Source organism: Chrysemys picta, chromosome 9 (assembly GCF_011386835.1).
Source record: "Chrysemys picta bellii isolate R12L10 chromosome 9, ASM1138683v2, whole genome shotgun sequence".
NCBI classification, from domain to species: domain Eukaryota; kingdom Metazoa; phylum Chordata; order Testudines; family Emydidae; genus Chrysemys; species Chrysemys picta.
In genome coordinates this window covers 50758584-50765892 of record NC_088799.1, presented here as the reverse complement: position 1 = coordinate 50765892, position 7309 = coordinate 50758584, and the positions used below count along the sequence as shown (strand labels likewise).

Genomic DNA, 7309 nt, shown 5'->3' with positions numbered 1-7309 from the left:
GGCGGGGCTCCCTGGGTGCACACCCTAATAAAATGGGCTGCGCACGCCTATGGAATGAAATAAGATCTGCCAGTCATTTGGATGACTGAGCGAATTTGTTCATGATGCCAAAGGCCTTGGCTACACTGGCGCTGTACAACGCTGCAATTTGCTGCGCTCAGGAGCGTGAAAAAACACCCCCCTGAGCACAGCGAGTACAGTGCTGTAAAGCGCCAGTGTAATCAGTGCCTGCAGCGCTGCACGCTCGCTCGCAGCTCTGCAAGCTACTCCCCTCGGAGAGGTGAAGTACATACAGCGCTGCGAGAGCTCTCTCGCAGCGCTGGCGGCGCGACTACACTCGCGCTTCACAGTGCTGCTGCGGCAAGCGCTGCCGTGGCGGCTCTGTGAAGTCCCGAGTGTAGCCAAGGCCTATGAGCAGCACCTCTATGCATTGGCCCTTAGCTATCCCAGTGGTTTCATTTTTGCCCCCACCTTGGTCAACAAGAAAATGCACACTTGCTCATTGCCGGGGGAACGTTCCATGCCTGCCTATCGTCCCAGGGATATACCAGATTTGTTTTCTCACAATGACAGAGGGGGAAAATAGATTTTTTGTCTGCACAATTTTAAACAAGGAAACACGGCCTTCCCACCATTTATTGATTAGTGCCTCATTTTTACAGATGGCTGTCACAATTATCAAACTTCAATATGCCCAGGAAATGGACATCCCAAATATAGCATGCCAGTTTTCTGGAGATATTGAAGATGTCAGAAATACTGGGCAATGATCTATCAATGTGCCAGTTTGGCACAGACATTAAATAGCTATCTATGGAGCTATTGGTTTAAGATTCCAAAGTCCAATCAATGCATAAAAGGAAGGATATTTGTTAAGACTCCACAACAGGCAGGGGTGAAAGTAACTTAAGGGACTTACGGGTACGCAGGGCTGGGGTCCTCAGCAAGGGGGTGGGATCTCAGGTAGAAGGGGTGGGGCCTTTAAATCCCCAGGTCCTTTAAATCACCGCTGCTACCCTGGGGCTCCAGCAGTGATTTAAAGGGCCTAGGGCTCCAGCAACGGCAGCCAGGAGTCCCGGGCCCTTTAAACCACTGCCGGAGCCCCATGGTACTGGTAGCTGCAGCTGCTGCTGGGAGCTCTGAGCCCTTTAAATCACCGCCGCAGCCCTGGGGCTCCAGCAGCGGAGCTTTGGCAGTGATTTAAAGGGCCGGGGCTCCGGCCGCGGCCGGGAGCCCAGGGCCCTTTTAAATTTTCGGCCTGGGGAAGCTACCCCCTGCTGGGAGGGTCGGCTATGTACCAGCTCTTGCCAGTACGCAGTACCGGACCGGACCATTTTCATCTCTGAAAACAGGGGAAAAAATAAATCACTCTTCAGCATCCATTCTTGAATTTGGCCCCCTACATTGTAGCAGGGATTACAAGAGACTTTGGGTTAATCTTTCGTTGTGGGAGATTCAGGGCTACATTTACTCTGCCTAGAAGGAGAGGAAGAGCTCAGAAACGTCTTTCTCCAGTATCGCTTTTTTGCATGTGGCACAGCCGGATTCCAGCACAAAAGGGGATGAGCAAAGCCACCTGGAGTACCAGAGAGCATGTGAAGGAGAAGAAAAGAACAGGTTATTTGAGGTGAACCTGGCATTTTTCCTCCCTTTTATAGATTGCATTTAATTCACATCAAACAGAATGTGGCCTTTGTTCCTGATGGAGTCGCACGTCAGTAAATAGAGGCCTTGCCTCACAAAGAGCAGGAGATAAATAGACAGGGGGACTGTGTGTGAGGATGATGAGCAATCCCTTGATCACACCCTGAGCCCAGCTCTAATTATAACCCTTCTTCCAGGAGATGCAGCAATGCAGCAAAGGGAAGCCTCCTCCCATCTTTTAAAGCCTTTGAAGTCAGGCCTTTCAGAAATACCTGGGAGGCTGCTCAGGCCTCTTTGCACTGTTAATTGCAGTGTGCATTGCAGGAGGGAGAAGAGGCTTCAGCCAATCCTTTTTTGCAGCTGGAGCGAGTGGTGCTGTAAGTTACAATGCAGATCTCCATCAGACGAAAGACCTGTACTTCTGCTCAATGATAATCTCACCAGAATTTGAGCAATGCACTCTGGTTGCAAGGCTGTGTTAATGGCAGGTTAAGTGCCTTCCTCCCCAGGAGGGTTAACCATTTACCTGGAGTGGACTGGTTGCCCTATAGTGACCTCTTCCATCACTGCACCTGGGCTCATTGGTACATTCCTTTTTTCCATTCTCATAGGCCAAATTATGCCCCTGAAGTCAGTGGGGTGTTCTGCTTAAGAGGAAATGGCCCTTTGCAGCCCCATGAAACCGCCTGCTGTTATCAGACGTGTGTATCCTTTACGTGCTCACAGCTAAATCCTGTACGTCCCTCTGGAAATCATCGCTACAGCCCTTTGCAAGGCTTCACCTTGCTGCCTTTTCTGCCTCTCATTTTCCTTGGAGTTTCTAAGTGGCTCTTTTTCATTGCGGCACTTTCGCAAAGGCAGATTTGTGGCACAAGTTAGGGACCATGTGAGGGCAGGGGGGTGCACCCAATCAACACGAGCTCTGCTTGATCCAGGCAGCATATGTACCACAGGCAGCAAGGCAGAACCAAGCAGCAATTCACACCCCACCATGGGCATAGACGCCAACTCCGGGGGTGCTCTGGGGCTGGCGCACTCACGGGGAAAAATTGGTGGGTGCTCTGCATGCACCGGCAGCCAAGCTCCCCACCCCACCCCAGCTCACCTCCGCTCCGCCTCCTCCTCTGAGCACGCCGCGTCCCCACTTCTCCTCTCAGTGCTTGCCGCTGCAAAACAGCTGTTTCGTGGAGTAACAAGCTCCAGGAGGGAAGAGGGAGGAGCGGGAACGCGGTGTGCTCAGGGGAGGAGGCATGGAAGAGGTGGGGCTGGGGCGGGGATTTGGGGAAGGAGTCCAATAGGGTCAGAGAGGGGGCGGTGACTTTGGGGAAGGGGTTGGAATGGGGGCGGGGCAGGGATGGAGTCGGGTGGGCGCCTGGGGGTTGAGCACCCACCGGCACCAGGAGAAGTTGGCACCTATGGTCATGGAGGCAGGAGAATGGAGGATGGGAGCAAACCTAGGGTGACCATATGTCCCATTTTGGCTAAGACAGTCCCTTTTTTAAGCCCTGTCCTGAGTCGTTTGGCAAAACTGGACATTTGTCCCATTGCTCTTGCCAATGGATCAGCTGGCAAGAGCAAACTAGACAAATTCCCAGTTGTGCCAAAAAAGTGGGGTGCAGCCCCTAGCGGGGTGGGGAGGAATGTGTGGGGGGAGGCGAGTGACAACACCAGACCTGTGTGGGAAGGGGAAAGAGGGGGGTTCCATGGGCTGGCCCCATACGGTATACCATTTTCCCTTTGGGAAAATATGGTCATCCTAAGCAACTCCCAAAGTTCACACTTAGCAGCAGAGAAATGGGACCAGGTTTTGTGATGGTTAAGGACAAAGGGAAAGTTTCCCAATCTTCATCCTGAGTGGAACGCTGCACCCTGGCATTGGCCCTGTCCACACAAACACAAGCCAATGGCTAGGACTCCTTCCTGAATATGTAACCTCCAGGGTCCCACTTTAGATATTATCACAACAACACATACTGTGTACAGCACTGACGTTAGAGCTAGCAAGAATGCAAGCACTGATCTGATTAGGGTTGGTTGGTGCCAGCTGGGAGACCCTGCTGTTCAAAACCAAAGACTCCTGGGGCTCGGAGCTATCTTCCCTATTAGTCTGTGGTACAACCTCACTGAGCGCTAGAAACGTGTATCAGTGTCTGCATCATAAAGCCTTTGGTATGGAAGCAGTGCTTGTGGTGTAGAAAGGGCAGAGGAACAAATACATTTGTTCCAGAACATACCCTACTGGCATCTCTTTTGGGAATATATTTGCCCAAGAAAACCCTGCTCAGAATAATCACAGTGGAAACAGGAAGGTTCCTACTTTTTACCCAGCTGCAGTACAAGGAAGGGTTGACCTGAATGCCCTGGCATACACTGGACAGGTCTACCCTGGACATTTTAGTTGTGTTTAAATGTGTTAATTACCACCACTGCAAATTCTAGTGTAATGGAATGCTGTAACACTGTTGGAATAGAATGCTAAAGTGTATTATACCATTCAGCCACTAAGTAGCCTGATGTGTGAGATACCTTATTTAAAACAAACTTCAGCCATACATGGCAGAGCATTAAAGGATCTTATGGGGAATGCATCTGGGGTATATGAGCAAGCTCTGTGACCAATTCATATCTGGTACAGAAGAATACAACATGGTGTCAGAAGTAAACCAAGAACAGAAACGGAAGAAAAACAGCAACAAACATTGCAGACAGAAGGTTTGCAGGATCTCATCAACATGCCACTCTTCAATGCCCCAGAGAACTTCAGCTTTCACAAACCTTCACAATGAACAGACTGGAAGCCGTAGTTTGCAATATTTCAAATTGCAAGCAAACTCCACAAAGTAACTAGGAGATATACAGGAATCTTCTTTAATTTACGCTCTGGGGAAGCAAGAGGAGCATATCTTTAAATCCTTTGACTTTACTGAAGACCGTAACAAAGATGACCATGAAAGGGTTCTGGCTATGTTTGATGCATACTTTATACATCAGAGAAGTTAAGTGTTTTATGATAGGGCATGTGTTCAGAGAATTCAAGAACCAGGGGGAAATGTTGAATGTTTGATAAGAACGCTGCATACATTGTCTGAAAACTGATTTTAGGAATGCAAAACATGAATATCAAAGACAGGCTGGTTATTGGGTTAACAGATAAGTACCTTTCACAGCAGCTACTAGTGAAGAAAGTTTTAACCCTAACCACAGCTACACAGAGAGCAAACCAAAATAGTTAGAATTAGCCAAACAGAACAATAGGCAGAGGCATCTTGAAAAATCTGAAGCTAGCTTAGAAATTATAAACAGATATTTGAGTGATAAAAGTCGTCATCATAAAACCCCTGAGGCAAGGAGAAAGAACTTCCAGGCTAAGAGAGTAATTCCAGCCTACATGTTCAAGGTGTGGAAAAAATCATATCCACAGAGATGATGCATGTCTAGCCAGAGGCTCATTGTGTAATATTTTGCAGCTGTTTGCCACACCAAAGCAGTCAGGGAGTTGACTCATATTACAGACCATCAAGAGCCATTGTTTCTGGGATCTATCACATTTGAAGACACAGACTGCTTGGAGAGTGAAACTAAAAGTTCAAGGCAAGACTACTGACTTTAAAATTGACTCAGAAGCTGAGGTCACAGTCATCTCAGAAGGGACTTACCATCACCTTCAACCCCTCCTAGAGCTGAAGTCACCTGACACAGCTCTGACTAGCCCTGGATGTATTCTGAACTGCATGGGCCAGTTCACCACAGAAAACTTCCAGAGACAAAAAACTTTGCATTCAGAGTGCATGTTATCAAAAGATCAAAGAACAATAAACCTTCTGAGCTGTAGAATGGCAGCCATGATGGGCCTAGTGAGAAAGGTGGAAGAACTCTGAGGATATTGGACATTTGAAAGGAGATCCAGTACAAGAGACAATGCTGAACCATACAGTGTACAAACACCTCTATCAGACCTTGGAAGTGACTAGCTGCAGATTTATGTGACTTCAGAGGACACCATTAACTTGTTGTCGTGGACTATTTCCCCAGGAATATAGAAATAGTGTACTTGAAAGACATAATGTGTCAGTGTTAGAGAAACTGAAGTGCGCTTTTGTTCACTTCGGTATTCCAGAACAACTAATGATGGACAATGGACCACAATTCACTGTGGCAGAATTTAAGTCACTGTGAATGAAATATGATTTTGATCATATTACTAGCAGTCTGTGTTATACACAAGCAAATGGAGAGTCTGAGAGAGCTGTACAGACAGCAAAGGAAATCCTATAGCAGGTGTGGCCAACCTGAGCCTGAGAAGGAGCCAAAATTTACCAACGTACATTGCCAAAGAGCCACAGTAATATCTCAGCAGCCCCCCCATCAACTCCCTGCCCCCACTCCCAGTGCCTCCCACCCACCAGCAGCCTCGCCGATCAGCGCCTCCCCCTCCCTCCCCACACCTCCTGATCAGCTGTTTCGTGGCATGCAGGAGGCTCTTTGGGGGTGGGAGGGAGGAGCAAGGGCATGGCATTCACCTCAAACTGGATGGAGAAAAAGGATGGACAACTCCAGCTGTTATAATGAAAAAGACTTCAGCACCCAGGTTGAGTGTGTGACGCTGCACTCTATATCATTTTATAAAAATATGCTAATGAGTGCAAATATAATGCAACTGGAATATGCTTCATGCAAAAGGTCTCTTGTAAGGTATTATTACAAAGCTTATAATTTACTAAGTGTGGTTATTTTATTTGTATAAATGTATTATTTTTCTATCTAAAACTAGAAATATGAAATAACTCTAAGGTTCTATTGTAGTTATGCAAAGTGTGGGCCATTAATGGTAGTTTGAAATTTTGATGACTTTCATTAACCAGAACAATTAACTGTAGATGGCTCTGTTTTACTTGTAAGTTTGTCTGTATATGTGTGTGCTGGCAAGTGGGTAACAAAGTCTTTAGGTAACATGTAATCATCTTACCTAATCTAAAATTCATTTTTAACCTGGTGTTTTTTCATTTAGAAGGAGGGGTGGGAACCCAGAGGGACAAAGGATTTCCACCTTATGCAAAAAATATATAAGTGGGTGAAACAAAACAAAGAAGGGGCCATCATAAAAAATCCCCTAGCTACCAGCTAAGCTGAAACAAGGGCTGTACCAGGGAAAAGAATTGTGCCCAGACTAGGAAGGCATCCAGTCTGTGAAAGAAACTGATTAAAACATCTCTAAGGGTGAGATTTTGTCTGTATTCACCTTTCTTACTGTATTAAACATAAACTGGCGTGTTCTATTTTATTTTACTTGGTAATTCACTTTGTTCTGTCTGTTACTACTTGAAGCCATTTAAATCCTACTTTCTGTATTTAATAAAATCACTTTTTACTTATTAATTAACCCAGAGTACGTATTAATACCCAGGGGAAGCAAACAGCTGTGCACATCTCTCTATCAATGTTATAAAGGGAAAACAGGGTAAAACAAATTTATTTGGGGTTTAAACCCCATTAAAAGTGTTAAAGACAAAAAAACTTCTTAAGTTGCTTTCAGTTAACTCTGCAGCTTTGGGGCATGTGGTTCAGACCTTGGGTCTGTGTTGAAGCAGACTGGCATGTCTGGCTCAACAAAACAGGGTGCTGAAGTTCCAAGCTGGCAGAAAAAGCAGTCTTGGCACATCAGTTG

At 46.5% G+C, this 7309-nt stretch overlaps 1 long non-coding RNA gene across 1 annotated transcript; it reads left to right on the top strand.

Moving 5' to 3' along the window:
• Positions 1–1539: 1539 nt before the first annotated feature.
• On the top strand, positions 1540–7024 carry LOC135973345 (uncharacterized). The gene is made up of 2 exons (XR_010590154.1): positions 1540–1627; positions 2256–7024. It is a non-coding gene; the product is annotated as an uncharacterized LOC135973345 (long non-coding RNA).
• Positions 7025–7309: the final 285 nt, after the last annotated feature.